Source organism: Mirounga leonina, unplaced genomic scaffold (genome assembly GCF_011800145.1).
Source record: "Mirounga leonina isolate KUSES-001 unplaced genomic scaffold, KU_Mleo_1.0 Mir_115, whole genome shotgun sequence".
NCBI lineage: Eukaryota > Metazoa > Chordata > Mammalia > Carnivora > Phocidae > Mirounga > Mirounga leonina.
This window is the reverse complement of record NW_023270268.1, coordinates 27377284-27398294: the sequence shown is the minus strand read 5'-3', so window position 1 is coordinate 27398294 and position 21011 is coordinate 27377284. Positions and strand designations below refer to the sequence as shown.

The 21011-nt window shown below is 40.4% G+C and overlaps 1 protein-coding gene and 1 long non-coding RNA gene across 6 annotated transcripts in view; one reads left to right on the top strand and one right to left on the bottom strand.

Moving 5' to 3' along the window:
- LOC118003598 overlaps positions 1–21011 on the top strand; it is a 57660-nt gene that overhangs the window by 10390 nt on the left and 26259 nt on the right. Inside the window, exons 2-3 of one of the 2 annotated variants that reach the window (XR_004677356.1) lie at positions 14828–14900; positions 15824–15949. This is a non-coding gene — a long non-coding RNA (uncharacterized LOC118003598). Of the gene's footprint in view, positions 1–14827; positions 14901–15823; positions 15950–21011 lie in introns of those variants that run through there. The other variant, XR_004677362.1, reaches the window with a different exon arrangement.
- The window catches only part of ATP2C1 (ATPase secretory pathway Ca2+ transporting 1), a 168471-nt gene that overhangs the window by 142290 nt on the left and 5170 nt on the right, over positions 1–21011 (bottom strand). The gene's annotated exons all lie outside the window — the stretch shown is intronic.

Sequence of the window (21011 nt, the reverse complement as noted above, 5' to 3'; positions counted from 1 at the left end):
CCACCTCAGACCTACTGAATTAGCAACTCTAGGGGTAGGGCCCTGCATCCTATTATTTAGTCCTTCAGGTGATTCCAGTGCTAAAATTTGAGCACTGATTTACAGGAAACTTAAAACTTTCATCTAAAAATATTTTGATCATGCCAATAGTCCTCAAGTCTGAAAAATTAGCATGAGAGTGTATATCAGTATTTTAAACCTTCTCCAGCATTTCCCCAAAAATGAATTAAATTCTTAAAAAAATTGCCTCGGGGGTGCCTGGGTGGCTCAGTTGGTTAAGCGACTGCCTTCGGCTCGGATCACGATCCTGGAGTCCCTGGATCGAGTCCCGCATCGGGCTCCCTGCTTGGCGGGGAGTCTGCTTCTCCCTCTGACCCTAACCCCTCTCATGTGCTCTCTCTCATTCTCTCTCTCTCAAATAAATAAATAAAATCTTAAAAAAAAAAATTGCCTTAAAGTTATAGGACTTTGACCTTCTTTGAGTAGATACCTGTTGGCCTAAAATGAGTTATTTTGAATGACCAGGGGAAAGGACTATACAAGTATAAAGAGATCACATTTTTCCCCCCTTAAATAACTGTGAGCATCGTATCAGCATAGCCACAGTTTGGTAGGGAGGAAAACAAAAATTAGAGGGTCAATGCACAGGCAATGGAGTTATAGTTGTGTTGTCAGCTATAAATCAGTCCTTGTTTTCTTATTTCAGGTCAGGACCTTTGGAACAATGTGTCTTTGACCAGATGTATCAACCTTAAGCAGCCTGGTTAGATGAAAGAAGTGGGGGAAAACTTCCTAAGTAGAAAAAAAGCTTTCTATTGAAACAGTGTATTCCTTAGAGAAATAGTTTCAGCCTTTAAAAACAAAACATTGAAAATAAAGCTGTATAACATTTCAGAGACTATAAAATTTTTTCTAAAGTACATTATACAGAAATTATATGTTGGGGATAGAGCAAAAGGATAATTTTTAAGACTAATGAAATAGGGTTTTACACTACCTAATTGGTGTAAACAGTTTGATTACAAACTATGCACTTTTAAGACCAAAATACTTCTGTGATGTGCTTTATTTTTTTTGAGATGTACTTACAGGCCATAGCCTAGTATAGTGGTAAATATTATAATAGGGTTTATGGTATAGGACACAATTATAAGGACTGCTTACATTAAGGGCAGTTATTTGCAGAACAAAGGAAGAAGAGTAAAATGAGTCAAGAATTTCTACTAAGGGGCACCTGGGTGGCTCAGTCATTAAGCGTCTGCCTTCGGCTCAGGTCATAATCCCAGGGTCCTGGGATGGAGCCCCACATCGGGCTCCCTGCTCGGCAGGAAGCCTGCTTCTCCCTCTCCCACTCCCCCTGCTTGTGTTCCCTCTCTCCTGTCTCTCTGTCAGATAAATAAATAAAATCCTAAAAAAAAAAAAAAAAAAAAAAGAATTTCTACTAAGAGGATGGGGCACCTTGGTGAGGCAGTCCTCCGTTAAGTGACCAACTCTTGATTTCGGCTCATGTCAGAATCTCAGGGTTGTGAGATCGAGCCCCGTGTTGGGCTCCACACTGAGTGTGGAGTCTGCTTGAGATTCTCTTTCTCCCTCTGCCCCTCCCCCTGCTCACACACTACCTCTCTCTCAAATAAATAAATATATCTTAAAAAAAAAAAAAGAGGATATACATGAGAAAACTGGGCATTTGAATACATCACCAAGGAGCAAAATACAGCAAAGATATCCAACATAAAGGTGATTTTATCCAGAGACAAGTTACAGTAACTATGTTATAATTGCAGATAACAGATGAGTTTGCAATAGCTTGATTAGATCTCAATGAATTCTTAAGGACTTTCTTTCGTGCTATAATCTTTCTACGATGTAGTCTTTAACAGCAATAACATGCTTTTTTCTCTGTGTGTTAACTGCCCTGCTTGGAAGGATAGTAAACAGTGTGTTTAATATTAATTACACCAATATAGGAGTTTTGAGGTCTGTAGCATTTGCAAATTGTTCCGTTACAAATAACAAGTCCTTTGCAAATATAAATGGGCGTATGGGTGGGGGACCTTTGAGATTTAACAGTATCAGAACATCTCCATCTTCATAGTGCTACTTACTGTAGAGCAAAATACACTGAAAGAACATCCTCCATCCAAGAACATCCTCTATCTCATTCGATGGAGTTGGGAGTTCAAGCTGCCCAGAATAGGACCACATACAACATTACTTTTAAAGCTACCCTATGGCGTGGACTCTTGCGTATTATGTATGGTATAAATACCATTTTTTGTGTTATACCATTCCTCCAGAGCTGGATTCTCTTGGAAACCAAATAAACTTAAATTTCAGGGCCCTTCATTCACAGGGGCCCCTTTCAAGGCCCTTAAAGAGACTCTAGCAATGTTCTCATGGTCTTATGGTTTGGTAAAATTTGCAAAGGATATTTTTATTGCAATTGATTTTAGAGTTACTCTTTTTGCTGACTTTTCCTTCTTTACACTTCTCCTATCAAGCAGCATTGGGGCACCCAAGGGCAAAATTTTGGATCTGGCTTAAAAGAAGTTGAGATAGGGATGTGTTTAGATTTCATTTGGATTTAGGGAGGTACACAAATGTGGCTTGTAGTCCTATCTGTATATGGCTAAGTTATTGCTGGCTGTCTTGGTAGAGAAAGGACATCCAAGAATATTTCTACTCCCTACTATTCTAAATCACAAGGCCTGAAATCTTTGTATAAATGCATCCCCTGGTGCCCAGCACCTGAAGTATGCGAGTGGAGAAAGAGCCAGAAGCTAGTCCCATGGAACTTTTCTATACTCAAATAAAAAACAAATATAAATTAACTATATTAAAGGAGTATCTGGATTATTTTTTTATAATATCTTTAGAGAATGTGAAGTGGTGATTAAAAAAATCTGAAGCCCAAAAATGTAGAAACAAAACACCTTAGGATGCATTACTTATTAAAACACTTATTTTTCCAGATTTTGTGATCTCAAATTTGTCACCCAAATTTGTAATTTGTTGTCATTTCTTATTCTATTCTAATAGCCAATTTGTCTCTAATTTAGTATTTACAATTTCGTATTCTTTTTCTTAGAAGAAGTTCCCCAAATTGAATAACTTTCAGACCTCTGTTAAAAAGGGACAGCAGGCCCAAAATGGAGTTATTTATGCTAAGTCTCACGTCGCGAAACTGAGACTTAATACCCAATTTAATTATACTTTTAGCATCTCCCAGGAATGGAATCTTAAATTAGTCATCTGGAACCACCTGGTCACTAGTGAGGTACCGGGCCTGATAGACCCCTGCCGTCCCCTGAAGGAAGATGACCTTGCCACAACCAATCTGCTTCTTTACTAGTATAACTTCCTTATCCCTTTCCCTTCTGCCTGTAAAACTCTTTCATTTTATATATCTTCCCAGATCTAGATGGGATGCTGACCAATTCATGAATTGTTGAAGAAAGCCAGTAAGGTCTTTAAAATGTACTCAGTTGAATTTGGTTTTTAACATTTGTTGGCAGCAGTGGGATCCAAAGGAAATTCCTGATGGATTCTGGGACAACAAGAAACACAGTTCTCTTTCTCAACATTTCTGAAGGCCGTGGATAAATTCCTCTCCATTCTGATCCCTGTCATCTTTGTTTGTTTGTTTGTTTTTAATTTTATTTATTTGAAAAAGAGTATGAGCTGTTGTTGTGGGGGACAGGGGCAAAGGGGGAGGGAGAGGGATAAGCAGCCTCCCCACTTAGTGTGGAGCAGGACTCAGGACTGAGCCACCCAGGCACCCCAGTGAGCTCTGCTGTCTTTGTATTGAGCTTCTTATCTAATTGGCTTTCTATTCCAGGTCAACAGGTCAGTTTAGACAGACAAAAGGCTCTAAAAGAATGCCAGTTCTTAGCTCTTGGTTCAGTCCACAATTCCCAGTCCAGGGCTTGGCGGGTCAGTTTGAGCTGGCAGAATGTTCTACCTAGAACCCAAGTCTTTAACCCTGTTTGTCCACAGTTCCTCATTTGATTGGAATCCCAGTCCACAGTTCCCATTTGTTGGGGTATGCAGGTTCAGTCCTTTCCCCAGTCCCCAATTCCATGTTGGGAATTGCTGGTGGACATACAAGGCCTTTTATTGGCCAGTCCACAATAATATCTCTTTGGTTATTTCGGTATGTTGATGTTCTTGTTTGTATTGTTTTGTGTAGGTAAAGGCCACTGCTAAAGTCAATCTCAGAAGCCAAAAGCCACAAAGTTGGTAGGCATGAGTTAAGCACTTAAAAGCTTTTCAAATGCTCACCACTTACTTCTAAGACTCCCATATTTGGTAAGTTGGTCATGGAAGAGGTTAGACTGACACTAGGTCACCTGCCAACTTCAAGAAAATTTCTGTGCGGTAAGGTACACCGTAAAACACCACACATCCCAAACCTACTATCACATCCCTCTTAGGTATTAATTTGGTTCCCAGAGACCCAAGGTGTAGCTAAAGAAATAGGATCCTTAAGTTCCAAAAAGTTCAGTGTGCCACCTTCTAGCTCACCTGCTTATTTTATGTATAAGAACTATGATCCCAGAAACTGTAGATATCCACCAAAATGGCAGTCTTACTAACAACAACTTAAAATTACAATGGCCGTAATGGGGACTATACCAATTAGATGAGATTGTTCATTTAAGAAGTGTACTTGAAAGCAACGGTTTCTAAATCAAACTAACAGAACTGGATACCTACTTTAATTGGCATGCAGAAGTCTCCAAAAACTTCAAAATTCCAAAGTACCTTCATTGAAAGATTTGTTACAAAAGGCTAATGTAAAATTATAGATATAAGAGACACCCAAAACAAAAGATTGTAAGACTGATGTCACTCCTACTGCTCCCATCTATCCTTCTTTATTTGAGTATGCTTTCTAATAATCCTCTGTCTGAATTGTCTTTGCACTCTGAAGAGACTACAAGACTATTAACAAAAGTCCCCACCGAGGCAGTGGTCGTCCAAATGCCCCACATCTACCTTTGAAGGAGGACCCTCTATATGGGCTCTTCTAGGGTTGAGAGGACTCTGAAGGATTTTCTGGTAAACTGCTACAGTTTACAGTTTCCCTTAAACAGCCAAGGGAAACTAAAAATTAATGGAAAGCCTTACCAAATATTGGTAAATACTGGAACCTACAGATGGGATCCTGGGAAAAGTTAGCAGAAGCCCCCAAAGGGTAAGAATTCTTACCAGAGTCAGCTCTCCCAAATCTGCCTATAATGCCTGGTGGAAGTAGGAAAATAAAATTTCACGTTGTCCCTTCCTCTCCAAATCCAGACTCATTGTTTATTAATCTCTTCTCTCGCAGGGACAGCCATTACCTTCTTATTTGTCTTGTTTGTGTTCTGAGAATTTCACTTGGTAACTGTCTGAGAATCCCAAAATATAGCCAGACAGGAATGTGGGTTGTACCCCATTTGTGGTTAGATATGGCTGGACAGAAATGTGGGTTAAACTCCATTTGTGGCTAGGGTCCTACCAAACTACTGCTGGCCCTCAGAGAAATTATCTAAGTCTTTCTTTCTTTCTTTTGTACCCTCTTTGAAGATGCCTCTTACATCCAAGGGGTTGTTCAATACTGCCAGGAATATTTACTCTTTTTTTTTTTTTAAGATTTTATTTATTTATTTGACAGAGAGAGAGAGAGCGCATGAGAGCAGGAGCAGAAGCAGGGGGAGTGGGAAAGGGAGAAGCAGGCTTCCCGCGGAGCAGGGAGCCCGATATGGGACTTGATCCCAGGACCCTGGGATCATGACCGGAGCTGAAGGCAGACGCTTAATGACTGAGCCACTCAGGCGCCCCAGGAATATTTACTCTTTATCGCAGCTGAAAACTGAGAAGATATCTGAAAGGACTTTTTTCAAAGTTTCTCTGTGCTCAGAAATTGGCCAAATTGGAAGCTGATATTCAGAGCCTGATAGAACTTTTTAAATGCCTTTTTTCTTTTTAATTTATCTGACAGAGAGAGATACCGCGAGAGAGGAAACACATGCAGGGGGAGTGGGAGAGGGAGAAGCAGGCTTCCTGCTGAGCAGAGAGCCCAACACGGGGCTAGATCCCAGGACCCTGACCATGACCTGAGCCGAAGGCCAGACGCTTAACGACTGAGCCACCCAGGTGCCCCTTAAATGCCTTTTCTAGGCTAAATATACCCAGAGAGAAATATACTTTCTGAAGTCTTTCTGAAAGGATTTACTAAAACATTCCAAAACAAAGCTCTAAATCCAGAACATAAGAATCTTTTTTATTTCCATCTTAGTTGAAGATCTCCCGGACATAAAGGGGCAAACTAAAGATAATGTAGTTGGATGAATGGTTAAGCCCCTTGACATCATTTAGGCTCCAACCCAGTTCTTTGAGGAATTAAAAGCAACTTTCCCTATCTTAGAAAACTGCAAAACCAGAAATACAGCTCTAGAAACAATTCAAAGCCTACCTCTCCTTTTTACCAATCCCAAAACCTCTCCTATTCATCTCAAAAGGCTTGTAATTATTGTAAAAATTCTGGCCTTCAGGAACAAAAGTTCTTTCTGGAGGAACTTACATTCTTTCCCTGTGCTTTTTAAGATGTAAATGTCCTACCTGGTCTCCTCCAGGAACTTTTATCTAGGCCATCTCTTTGACATGCATACTTCAGGGAGGAAATTCTCATCAGAAGGAAAAAAGAGGGGAAAGGCTGTTTGGAACTTAGGTGAATTTTTTTATTCACCTAAGACAAGACATTTATCTTGTCTTCACAATATTAGTAAACAAAACAAAACAAAACTGTAGCTATCTGAGCACATAAACTTAACTTACTCCACCTGCCAGCAATACAATTTGAATCCAATTTCATTTATAACTAATGAGTTTTGGGGGCACCTGGCTGGCTCAGTTGGTGGAGCATGTGACTCTTGATCTCAGGGTTGTGAGTTAAAGCCCCACGCTGGGTGTAGAGCTTATTCAAAAAGTAAACAATTAAAAAACATTTTTAAAAAGTAAACAAACTTAACAATTTTTAAAACATAACAAGTTTTTGGGGCTCCTGAGTGGCTCAGTCATTAAGCGTCTGCCTTTGGCTCAGGTCATGATCCAAGGGTCCTGGGATCAAGCCCCGCATCCGGCTCCCTGCTCGGCGGGAAGCCTGCTTCTCCCTCTCCCACTCCCCCTGCTTGTGTTCCCTCTCTCTCTGTGTCTCTCTCTGTCAAATAAATAAATAAAATCTTAAAAATAATGATGAGTTTTCTATTATTTGGCTAAAATTTTTTTTTTTTTAAAGATTTTTTATTTATTTATCTGAGAGAGAGAATGGGAGACAGAGAGCATGAGAGGGGGAGGATCAGAGGGAGAAGCAGACTCCCCGCTGAGCAGGGAGTCCAATGCGGGACTCGATCCCGGGACTCCAGGATCATGACCTGAGCCGAAGGCAGTTGCCCAACCAACTGAGCCACCCAGGCGCCCTTGGCTAAAATTTTATAACCGAAAATATAAGTTCTCTGTTTGTATGTATCTGTATATTTATGTGTGTCTATATATAAAATGTGTTGTAATGTGTGGTATTTTCCTAAGTCTGGGTGGTATTGCCAAAATTAATTTGTAAAACATCTCTATTTAATTGGCTTAAGGAGAATAAAGCATTTATATGGATTAAGTATTCCTAAGACTCTCAGAAATTTAATGGGAACTTAACCCAAATGTTTTTCAAGTTCACATGATCTAGGATTAACCTTTAGTAATAAAAACTAGTTTAAATTTGTTAGTTTAGGGCGCCTGGGTGGCTCAGTTGGTTAAGCGACTGCCTTCGGCTCAGGTCATGATCCTGGAGTCCCGGGATCGAGTCCCACATCCGGCTCCCTGCTCGGCAGGGAGCCTGCTTCTCCCTCTGACCCTCCCCTCTCTCATTCTCTCTGTCTCAAATAAATAAATAAAATCTTTAAAAAAAAAATTTTTGTTAGTTTAATTGAAACAGGCATGTCTTTAGAATCATCATTAAATATAATACTTTTAATCTATCTAGGTTTATTAAATATCAAATAAGTTCATGTTATTTCTTAAAAAATTTGTCAGCAAAAAAAAAAGCGAGATGATGGCTGATTTTGTCTAATGTCTCATGAAGTTTTCTTGGGTAGTCTAGACATAATTGCCAAGAAAAACTGAATTAAATAGATGTAAATGGGATAAGAGTTTCTCGGTGAACTTTTCAGCAATAATTACGTTTTATGGTATATCTATCTAGAAAACAGTTTCCAAAATCTTTCTGGTTACTTGAAACTTTAAAAGTTTTGCTAAGTTAAATGATGAGTTAGGTTCAATTCATTGACTAGATCATTTCCAAATAAGATAAAATAGTGAAATATTATTTACTGAACATAGTTTTACCTACATTTGGTTTCTTATTACAAAGGAACTAAAGATATTTGGGTTTGTTAGTAGACATATCTTGTGTCACACTGGAAAATTTACTATAAGGAAGTATATGTTTCCAGGCATTATGAAATGTACTCATAAATTTGCCAGCATATAGAATGCTGGTATAACAGACTGTTCACCATTGTTTGCTTCTTTATTTTCACCAGAAAGTCAAATATTAAGGATTAAAATTCTAATATATGTAATTGAAGCTACTAGAAATAATGAGGGAAACAATTCTGTGGAAGGAAACTAGGGTATGTGTTTTTTGCTAAGAGAAATGATGCAGTATAGATTTGTGTTTTTGTTCATGAAAAATAAATAAATAAATAATTTGCCCTGGTTGTTTCAGAATAGAAAAGAGAGAGAGTTTTACCTTGTATAGTCAACTTGGCTAAAATTGAATGGTCTTTTAATTTTTTTCTTAAAATAAGTTTTGATTTCAATAATGTACTTATGCTTAAATAAAACTTAATTTTCGATCATCTGGTAAAGGATAAGGTTTCCCTGGACTATTGGTCTGCTCTTGATATAAGAGATTGTGAAAGGTTTTTCTTTACTTTTTAAGTAATCTACCTGGGAAAACAAAGATTCTGTGTTTTATCCAAATAGTTTCCTGTGTTTCTTATTGTCTTTACCAGGTCTTTGATTACTTAAGAAAAGTGAGTCTTCTCTAGTAAAAGAGCTAAGGTTTTGGGGCGCCTGGGTGGCTCAGTCATTAAGTGTCTGCCTTCAGCTCAGGTCATGATCCCAGGGTCCTGGGATTGAGCCCCACATCGGGCTCCCTGTTCAGCGGGAGACCTGTTTCTCCTTCTCCCACTACCCCTGCTTGTGTCCCTCTCTTGTTGTCGCTCTGTCAAGTAAATAAATAAAATCTTAAAAAAAAAAAGAGCTAAGGTTTTGTTTTGTTTACAACAATTTAACTTTCTGTACTTGCCTATAAAATCTTTATTTATTTTTTTTTATAAAATGTTTCTGTTGGGGTTATAAATGATTTTATATTTTATTTATTTTTTAAGATTTTATTTATTTGACAGAGAGAGACACACAGCGAGAGAGGGAACACAAGCAGGGGAGTGGAAGAGGGAGAAGCAGGCTTTCCACAGAGCAGGGAGCCCGATGTGGGGCTCGATCCCAGGACCCTGGGATCAGGACCCAAGCCGAAGGCAGACGCCCAATGACTGAGCCACCCAGGAGCCCCGCCTATAAAATCTTTAATTAGCGGTATGAGTAAATGGATAACTAAGTATTGTTTCACAGTGACTTATGGTCCTATTCGACCAAGTGTTTTTAAACCTTTTGGTATTTTTTTTACAAACTTCCCCAAAATCAAATTCTAAATGAAGTCTTTTGAGCTGGAAGTAACTTTGGGATTTTGCAAAGGGTCCCTGGAAATTTGCAAATGACTTTTTCACTCTCCTTGTAAAAAGGAGAGTGTTAAAAGAAAGATGTTAAAATAATTAGGTTTATTTGATTTGTTAAATTACATGGGAAACATTATCAAATGAGAAGTGATGCCAAATCTTCTTAACTATATTTTTACAGGTGTATCTAGAAATTATATGAAATTCCTAGAAATCTGATATGTCATGGTATAATGTTATCAGTCATAATTCTAGTTGTTATATTAAAATGTTGTATGTCACAGAAATAACCAAATTTCTTTGTCAATTGTATTATAATGATATGTCATAAGGTCTTTAACCATAGCCATTTTAAAGTCTTTTGTCATTTACAGTTACTGTTTTACTCTGAGACTTTTGCAATAGTGCTTCATCTTCAAGAACATTCATGGAAAGGACTTTATCAATCACAGATTTTTAATAACTTTAAGATCATAAGAGTGAACTGGGTAAGAATTTGCAGAATTAACAGAAAAACAGGATTCAAGGAGAACAACTATTAACTACACAAGACTGAATGAACATAATTTTTTGTGACTTTTTCTCTGTAACAATGCTGGTTCCTTAATGTTTTGTTTTGTTTTGTTTTTCCCCAGATTTATTTATTTTTTTAAATATTTTATTTATTTAGTTGACAGCACAAGCAGCGGGAGCAGCAGGCAGAGGGAGAGGGAGAAGCAGGCTCCCCACTGAGCAAGGAGCCCGATGTGGGGCTCGATCCCAGGACCCTGGGATCATGACCTGAGCTGAAGGCAGACGCTTAACCGACTGAGCCACCCAGGTGCCCCTCCCCAGATTTAAAAAATCTTTTCTCTTAAGTGATCTATGACTTACAGCAATTTGGGAAGGTATAACTTGGTAAACAAAGATAAAACATTTACTTTTCTTCCCTACCCAATCCCTCCAGAATTCAGAAACTTTTGAGTATTCTTTTCATGGCAATACAGTTAGTTATTTGCATAAGTTCAGTAAGAATCTGTTTTCCTTGTAACAGGACACCATTGGAAACACTGGTTATATTGCCAAGGCTTTGACTGGAGTGTCATATTTGAGAGAGACAGGCATAGACTCAGATATGACCAGACAGCTTTAAAGACCTAAGGTTGATTTTATGGAGCCAATAAAGCCCCTTGGAAAAACTGACCTGGTACCTTGCTTACAGGGTTCCTGGCAACTTAACTAGATGAGTAGGGAAGGTCACTTCCCAGCAGGCCCAGGAACCTGAGAATATTTTTGGGAACCTTGAGAAGAGAGGAATTCACCCCAACTACAGATATTGCCAGTAAAATCTGATGGCAAGTCTGTGGTTTGGCTTCTTGGCCTCAAGAGGTTTTAAGAGATTAATAATTCCTTATGTAAAATTCCAACAGAGGGCGCCTGGGTGGCTCAGTTGGTTAAGCGACTGCCTTCGGCTCAGGTCATGATCCTGGAGTCCCGGAATCAAGTCCCGCATCGGGCTCCCTGCTCGGCAGAGAGCCTGCTTCTGCCTCTGACCCTCCCCCCTCTCATGTGCTCTCTCTCTCTCATTCTCTCTGTCTCAAATAAATAAATAAAATCTTAAAAAAAAAAAAAATTCCAACAGAAGAGGCTTAAAAAGAGCTTAAATGGTCAATTGCTATTCCTGTTGCATTTATGTAAATAATCAGGCCAAGTTTAACACAAACAAATTAGCCTTACTATGATCATTTTTGTAAAAACTGGGGGTGATTTCTGGGGTGCCTGGGTGGCTCAGTTGGTTGAGCATTCAACTCTTGATTTTGGCTCAGGTCATGATCTTAGGGTTGTGGGATCGAGCTCCACATCAGACTCTGTGCTCAGTGGGGAGTCTGCTTGAGATTCTCCCTCTCCCTCTTCTTCTGTCCCTCCCTCCCATGCTCTCTCTCTCTCAAATGAATAAATAAATCTTTCTTCTTTAAATGGGGGTGGGGTGCCTGGGTGGCTCAGTCAGTGGGGCATCTGCCTTCGGCTCAGGTCATGATCCCAGGAGCCCTGGGATCCCACCATGATCCCACCAGCCCTGCATCAGGCTCCCTACTTAGCGGGAGCCTGCTTCTCTCTCTCCCTCTGCTGCTCCCCCTGCTTATGAGTGTTCTCTCTCTTTCTCTCTGTCAAATAAATAAATAAATAAATAAATAAATAAATAAATAAATAATCTTTTAAAAAATTGGGGGTAATGGCAGAGAGAAAAATTATTTGCACCTCTCTAGGTATAAGATTCTAATTCCGTTAATTGTCTTTACAGTTTTATTATACACCTACAAACTGGACTGGATCCTGAATTCTTTTAGGTTCCTCAAATATCAAGCTATGACTCTCCAAACTGACTTTTTAAATTTTCTCCCATTTTTCTGAATTGGAATTATTAAGAACAAAGACTATCCTTGAATCTCCTTGGAAGGGGCTATACCAGGTCTTCCTTACTACCCTTTCGTCAGTTAAACTTCAGGGACTTGAACTTTGGGACCACATCTCCCAATTAAAAAGGTCCTCTTCAGATTCTAGGAATGGCAGTCTAGCTGGAGACTTCAAAATAAAAAATGACCAGGAAGAGAAGTAGCTGACATCAAGGTAGCCTGCTTCCTTACAAGATACGGGATCAAGAGGATCAAGAACATTTCTTTCCATTCCTCCTTCCCTCTCTGACCATCCTTTTCCTAATTCTTACACCACAAAGGTCTTTGTGATTCTTTTGTCCACCTTTTGCTCTGGCCTGGAAAGATAATGCCATTGTTCACATATCTCAGGCCATTGCAAAGGGGGTTAATCCAAGCTACAAATGACTATTGGATGTGTCATGATGTTGGTGACCCTGTAGTTTTGCCCATCACAAACTTCTCCCTAATTTCCAATGCCTCAGTTTCTCTGAAACAAACTCAACCCCCTTTCTATCATATCAGACTCTCTAACCCTCAGGGTCCATTTCCCTGTCTCTGGTTAACAATCCCAAACCTGGGAACCTTGCATCTAGGCTTTGTACAAAGAAAAGGGTAACCAGGATAAAATTGCCTGTGTGGCCTACAGACCCCTAAGTTTTACTAGCCTCCATGGCTGTCACTTTTCCAGTCGCAAGCCACAAACTCAAATGGAAATTATCAGGAAGTATTCATGATTCAAAATCAGCTTCCTTTGGTAGATCACTGTTCCCCCAGCTAGGAGTAAGTGCAAATGAGGCTATGATCAGGAACCTCTCCTTAACTCTTGGCGATATTGCAGAATCTGTTGCTAATGCAATAGCTGTCCAACAAAAATCCTTAGACTTTCTGACCAAGGTTGTTCTTGATAATAGAATAGCCTTTGATTATCTTTTAGCTGAGTGAGGAGCTGTTCGTGGCAAACACCACCGGGTGCACTCAGATTAATACTTCTGGGGAAGTTGAAACTCAGTTACGTTAGATCACTGAATAAGCCACTTGGCTCAAGAAAGTGACTCCTTCAATGTGGTCTTTCTTCAACGTATGTGATTTTGATTGGTTTGAGTCTTGGGGGAATATGGCTCCAAAGTGCATTGCAGACCTTGAGAATTCTCCTGCTTATAGAAATCATAGTAGCCTTCCTGGTATGCTGTCTTCTCTCAAAAGCCTTTAATGCCTGATCCCAACCACTAGCCAACAAGCAAATGATCTCCTGAAGACTTGAACATCAGAAAAGGAACAAAGAGAATTACCAACTTAAAAAACGTGAACCTGAAGTCATGCCCTGTGAATACCACAGAAATTCAGCAGAAGGACACCACAAGCTGTAAATACCACACAGAAGATCAGCAAAAATTGCAAGAACTTCAGAAAAGTAGCTAAGATAGGCACCAATACCTTGAATTTGGATCACATCTCTCAGTTAGGTTGAAAGTCTTGTCAAAAGGGGGGACTCGTTCAGAAAGGGACAACAGCACCCAAATGGAATCACTTATGCTAAGTCCATGTCATCAAACTGAGACTTAATACCCATCTTAATTACAGTTTTAGCATCTCCCCGGAATGGAATCTTAAATCAGTCAATCTGGAATTAACTGGTCAGCACTAGTGAGGTAATCTGCCTGATAGACCTCTGCCATCCCCTAAAGGAGATGACCTTGCCACAACCGATCTACTTTTTACTAGCCTAAGTTCCTGTCCCTCTTCCATCTGCCTGTAAAAGTCTTTCATTTTGTACAGCTCCGCAGAGCTTTTTTTTTTTTTTTTTTTTGACAGAGAGAGAGACAGTGAGAGAGGGAACACAAGCAGGGGAAGTGGGAGAGGGAGAAGCAGGCTTCCCACTGAGCAGGGAGCCTGATGCGGGGCTCGATCCCAGGACCCTGGGACTATGACCTGAGCCAAAGGCAGACACTTAATGACTGAGCCACCCAGGCGCCCCTACTCTGCAGAGCTTTTATCAGCTAGATGGGATGCTGCCCAATTCATGAATCAATGAATAAAGCCAATAAAGTCCTTAAAATGTACTCAGTTGAATTTTGTTTTTTAATACTGCTCAAAAACACGAATCTCTACCTAAGAGGATTTAAGGTATGTTCCCTGAAGACTAGTTACAATGGTTTTATTTTTAACCCCTCCATCCTCAAATAAATGAAATAACATCTAATATCAAGGAAAGAAGGAAGAAAGGGAAGAGCGAGGGGAAGAAGGGGAGTAAAGGACCTATCAGTGGGAAGTATCTCACTATGAGGTAGTGAATCAGGATTTGGAGTCAGACAGTCCAGCAAACCTGGAGCTAAAATCTTACTGACATCACTTATGAGTATGTTCCAAGTCCACTCACTTCTTTACACCTCAGTTCTCTCATCCCTAAAGTTAGGGGATAATACCACCAATTTTGTTAAGTTACTATGAAGATTTAATGACAATGTATGTAAGAAAACTTGCCAAGTTCCTGGCACATATCAGGCATTTAATAAAATTGTAAAATTCCTTATTCTTGAATGCATAATCCAAGTTGTACTCTTCAAATAGTCTTACTGATTTGCTGCCTTTAGGATGCACAGGAAAGAACTAATTCCAACATTTTTTCTGCTCTCTTCACAGCAAATTATGAACAGTACAACATACGTGGGAAGTTCATTTCTTTTTCTGTTAAAGCATGGAATTGTCATATGAGGTGAGAAAATACGTCATCTTCCATTCTGAACAACAGTTAGCAAATAAAATGTTGCAGACAAACTGAGAGGTAGAATAGGATAGCAAGTTTAGGAATGTGCGTAAAAAGCTGCATTGTAGTCCACAAAAAAGGGTGGACTTACATTTGAGTTAATGTGCTTATTTCTAAGACAAATGTTTTGGTGTTTATCCATTTACTGGCTCCTGTGTTTCAAAGGCATCTGTACAGTAGATTAGGAAAGTTTAGGAGCAGATAACAGGACTAAAAATAGCGCAAAAGTCAACTCAGAGTCCAGATATCTCCAAGACATGCCTAACACTTTATAAAAGTGATAGATGACCAATGATAATATGGACAAGAAGGATGGAACACCTTCAGAAGGGGCGATAATAAGCATGAACTTGTCAGCATTAAATGCAGGAAAAGGGAATGGAAGACAAAGGGGCTTGATATTAAGGAAAAGGAAAAAACAAAACAGTGGTTAAAATGCAACAAAATAATCTGAAATTTCTCATTGCCCCTCTTCATCAATGACTACAAAGTATACTTAGTTATTTATCCTTATGCTGGAGGGGCTTTTAAAACCTATAATACTATGGGTATGAGTAGTTCTGTGGTCACTCAGGCTCAGAAAATCTAGTCACTGATGCATAAGCTTTTCACCAGAGGTGTTTTTCTGGATGTAGTTATAGTTCCTTTCCTTGATAAAGGGTTACATGCTACCTGAATCTCCAACGACATTTGATTCTGTCTTCTTCGGCCTTAGATTCCGGAGAAACATACTCAGATTGAGGAGTATTTAGCGCTAACCAAGTAAAACAAATGAATTCTAACTGATATACCTGTACCCTCTCTTTGTTTCCCTATGTATCCGAATTGTCCACCTTTCTGTTGCTCACTGCACTGAATTTTGTGGCTGGAAGGGGTCTGATAAGTCATCTAATCCTCTCTTTCATGATGGAGAAACTGTCACTACAACATCCCCCAAGGAGATACCCTGCCCTCTGCAAAAGGTAGCCCATTCCTCTACCTCTCATTTTTAGAAAGTTCATCCTTATGATTGTATCACAAACTTTCCCTGAATTTTTTCCCATTAGTTATGGTTATTTCCTCTGGAACATCTCAAATGCACCTCCATTTTTCTCTACAAATTAGCCCTATAGATCTTGTGAAATACACAAGAAACAAATACATACAAAAAACAACCATGTCTTAAATTTCTTCCTCTCAAAAGCTAACATCCAGGATTCTTTCAAGCACTTCTGTTTCAGGATAGCATTTATCATCCTCCTAATCCCTTCTGCACTATTGACTATGCCACCCATCCCACGAACCAGTTTCACACTTATATTCATAGTGCCTTACATCTCACAGGCACTTTGCTAGTCATCCAGGACATACTGGGAATCAAACAGCCCCACAAACAGACCCACAGGGCCAAGGTGGGAAAGGCGGGAAAGACTGCCCTAAGGGACTTAAGACTGAATTAAGATCTGAAGGAAGAGTAGATACTAACTAAGGGAGGATGGTGAGGGGACACCTGGAACAAAGGCCCTGGCTGGGAAGTGGCAAGGGAACAGGGAGAAGTGGAAGAAGGGCACTGTAGCTGGGGTGCAGAGAGAAAGGGAGGCAAGATAAGCATGCATCAGGAGAGAGGATCCGGGCCAGACCACATAAGACCCTCCATGTTGGGCAACTTTGTCTTGATCCTACAAGTGAGTAGAAAGAAGCCAATGAAAGAATGTAAGCATGAGGCTAGGGAATTTCCTGTCAGGTTTGTGTTCTCCAGAAGACCTCTCTGGCTATAGTGGGAAGAACTGCTTAGGACAATGAGGGACAGAGGAAGACCAGTAAAAAGGCTGTTACAGCATTTCAGACAAGACGTGATGACGGCCTCTGGGCTATGGTGGTGAGAGAGAAGACAACAGATGGATTGGAAGGATGTTTAGGGATAGAACTGAAAGGACTTGGCAATAAACTAGATATTGACTGAGCGAGCAGAAAATGCCAAAGATGACTCCTAGGTCTCTGCCTGAGTAATAGATGGATGGTGATGGTGCCATTTTCTCAGACAGAGAAGACAAGTTTGGGAGAGGGGAAGAACAGGAGAGTGGGTGCTGATGACCAGAAAGCCAGGCTCTCAATTACAATTCTCAGGCATCTTGGAGGTTATGCAATGCTGCAGACTGAATGTTTGTGTCTCCCCCACCCCAAATTCGTATGTTGAATTCCTATCCCCCCAATGTGATGGTATTAAGAGGGGGCCTTTGGGAGGTGATTAGGTCATGAGGATGGAGCCCTCATGAATGGGATTCATGCTCTTAAAAATGAGACCCTGAAGAGTTAGTTCCTTCATCTCCTTCTGCCATGTGGGGTTACACCTGAGAGGTCGGCAGTCTGCAACCAGGAAGAAGGCTTTCACCAGACATGGAAACTGCCAGCCCCTTGGTCTCAGACTTTCAGCCTCCAGAAATGTGAGAAAAAAATTTCCATGGTTTATAAGCCACCCAGTCTATGATTTTTTTTTTAAAGATTTATTTATTTATTTGATTGTTTATTTGAGGAAGAGACAGAGAGCATAGAGGGAGAGGGGGAGGGAGAGGGAGAAGCAGACTTCCCGCTGAGCAGGGAGCCCAATGCGGGGCTCGATCCCAGGACCCTGGGATCATGACCTGAGCCGAGGGCAGACGCTTAACCGACTGAGCCACCCAGGCGCCCCCCAATCTATGATATTTTATTGTAGCAGCCTGAATGGATGAAGACATGGAGAAAACCCCTGGAGGCTTTTTTGGGTAAATACCTCCTTTTTTTCTTTGTAATTTCTCCCTTCAGATAGAGATGACTGTTACGATTACCACGATAAAATGATTCAACTTTTAATGTCACATTTAATAGTCAGAAATATTAAGGTTCAGCTTCATATTATTATATCAATTTAACTGCCAGTGTTACCTATATATAATCACACGAATTTCTGCACAGGAGTATGGTGGGATCTCTGCCCGCTATCTTACATTCTACCAGATAATCTTTTCCTCTTGGTTCTGGAGGAGAAAAGATTTTTTCCTACCCAAGCACAAGGACATGGGCCAAATGCCTTTAATTTCCCCCTGAGATGGTCATTTGCACGATCAATAGTATCTCATGACTTTTTTAAAGAGGCTTTAAAAAATGGATAACTTTGGTTTACGCTCAAGATATAACCAACTCACTTTAAGGAGCTAAAGCCTCTTAACATTTCTTAAACCAAGCTGTAGTGAAATTTATATCATTTCACCTAGAGCCTGCATCAACCACTCGAAACCCTTATGTAACGTTTCAAATCTCCACATGGATTTATTGGGGGGTGTGAAGGGAGTCCTTAATTTTTATATTGTTATTCAGAGCAGGTATAAGAGCCAAAGTGAAGAGCAAAGTTTCTAATGTTCAAATTAAATCCAAATATTTATTTAACAACCCAACTTTGAGGTTAGCATTCATTAAGTAACCCAGCAAGAAATAAAAATCCAGTGACCCTGTTTGAAACCTTTTCTTAAGCCATTGAAAAGAAACTTTAGAACAACCTCCAATAATATTTTGGTTCTAATCCTTAATTAAAATATAGCTACTGTACATGCCCCCTTGTCCTCAGAGACCACTCTCCTCATTTTAAGCAGATTCATCAGAGCAGGTCTTGAGCCAAATACACCTGCTGTGACTGCAGTGTGTAGTTTTTGGCTCATTTTATAAACATTTGAGTACAGCTCTTTCTACTCATTGAGACTATAAGCATCACAGAGGGGCCGCCTAGTTCATTTTTATATTTTTATCCCTTGTAAATGTGTTCCACACACAATATATATGAGAAAAATTGCTTAATAACTGAAGGAATTAAGGAATTCCATTAGACAAAATGACCAAGCAGAGCTCTATTAAGCTCTGCATTCAGTCCCATCCAGGCCAACATTTTTTGTCCATATTTATATAAGGACATTCATAATAATATGATTACATTTTCAGATAATAAGAATATAGAAAGATAGTAAAAAAAATTAGGTGGATTAATTTTGTTGGAAGATGATATTATACCAATTCAAGGGTCAAATTCCAATATATATGTGTGTGTATATGTGCATATATATATATAGTACATGTATATATTGTATACATGTCCCTGGCCCCAAAGGCCACTCTCCTTATTTTAAGCAGAATTACTGTTAAATAAGCAAGACATGTCAGGTCAGCTCATAGATGATATTTCTTGTTCAGAAAGAAGTCTTTCTGTCCAACAGAGCAAAGCACCATCAGCACAGATCATCCCCAATTCTTGTCCATGAATTAACCATCCTGTGTTTTCTGACGCCTCATCTATAGAACACAAAGAAGAGATTCAAGTCCATGAGCCTACTGAAGGACAGGATAAATTGAGAGACAAGAGCTCAAACCAGTAGACTCTTCTCTGTCTTAGTCTTTCATGAGGGAGGTTTATTTCTTATTGACGAGTTGACCTTCAGGCATTACCTGCCCTCTAGACCCAGCCTAGAGAATCCTTTTCTCTTTGTTTGGTAGTCATATTGCCCCCTTCTACATCTCTGCTAAGACTCACAATACACCCTGGAAAGAGCACTGAACTTGGAGTCAAACAGGCAAAATCCAACCCCAATACTCTGGTTTCTCTTCAGATCCCAGCACTGATCCAAATGAGCTGTGTGAACTTGGCCAAATCTCTTAACCTCTAGTTCCACATTCATAAAACAAATTGCACCGTTTTCCCTAGATCTCGCCAGCCTCTGTTTACTAAAAATAATCCCATTTTCACCATGCCTTGCCCTCCCCTGCATCACAGCATCTCGGCCCTTGACTTCCCCAACCTCCACATTCACTCATTCAGTTCTATAAATGTATCACCTACTATGCGCCTTATTTATTTTTGGCACTGGGACTAAAATAGCAAGCGAGAATAATCATGTTCCCTGCACCGCGGTGAACAAGATTTTCACTTAAAGGGGCGCCTGGGTGGCTCAGTCGTTATGCATCTACCTTCAGCTCAGGTCATGATCCCAGGGTCCTGGGATCGAGCCCCGCATTGGGCTCCCTGCTCGGCTGGAAGCCTGCTTCTCCCTCTCCCACTCCCCCTGCTTGTGTTCCCTCTCTCGCTGTCTCTCTATCAAATAAATAAAATCTTAAAAAAAAAAAAAAAAGGTTTTCACTTAAAGAAGAACATTCTGACTGCTATGAGGAACTTGGATTGTCAGGTAACGAGAGTGAGTGCAGAGACCCAAATTCAGGTGCTGTTGCAATGGTCCAAGCAAGAGAGGATGACACAGCAGGGTTAGTAGGTGAAGATGGAAGATTCAGTGACTATTTTATTTTATTTTTTATGATTTTATTTATTTATCTGACAGACAGAGCAAGAGAGCACAAGCAGGGGGAGCAGTAGAAGGAGAGGGAGAAGCAGGCTCCCTGCTAAGCAAGGAGTCCGATGCGGGACTCAATCCCAGGACCCCGGGATCATGACCTGAGCCGAAGGCAGATGCTTAACCATCTGAGCCACCCAGGTGCCCCTCAGTCACTATTTTAGAAGTAGAATTGACTAGTCTTGTTAAGAGATTGCAAAGGGGAGGTGAGGGAGAGAGGGGGAGGTACCAAGGTGACTCCCATGTTTCTGGTTTGAGCTTTGGTGCTGATTGATGGACCTGGGGAGTAGCAGGTTTGAGGACAGAGCTTGTGAGTTCTCTCCTTCAGTCTGCAACAGGCACAAGACATTCAGATGGAGATGTGAAATAGGCCACTGTATATACAAGGCGGGAGTGCACTGGGGATAGATATTTGGGAGTTGGCAGCAATAGGTGGTGTTCAAAGCCGTAGAAATGGAGGAGCTCACCAATGGAGAGAGAGTAGACTGTCCCATATAAGCTCACAAACTGTCTTCTCTTATCATTTGGTGCTGGCTTCCATGAAGAGTATCTGTACCAGTGGCGCTAACCCCTAAGAGCAGCATTCCCTGGGGCGCCTGGGTGGCTCAGCCAGTTAAACATCTGCTCAGGTCATGATCCCAGGATCCTGGGATCGAGCCCCATGTCGGGCTCCCTGCTCGGCGGGGAGCCTGCTGCTCCCTGTCCCTCTGCCCCT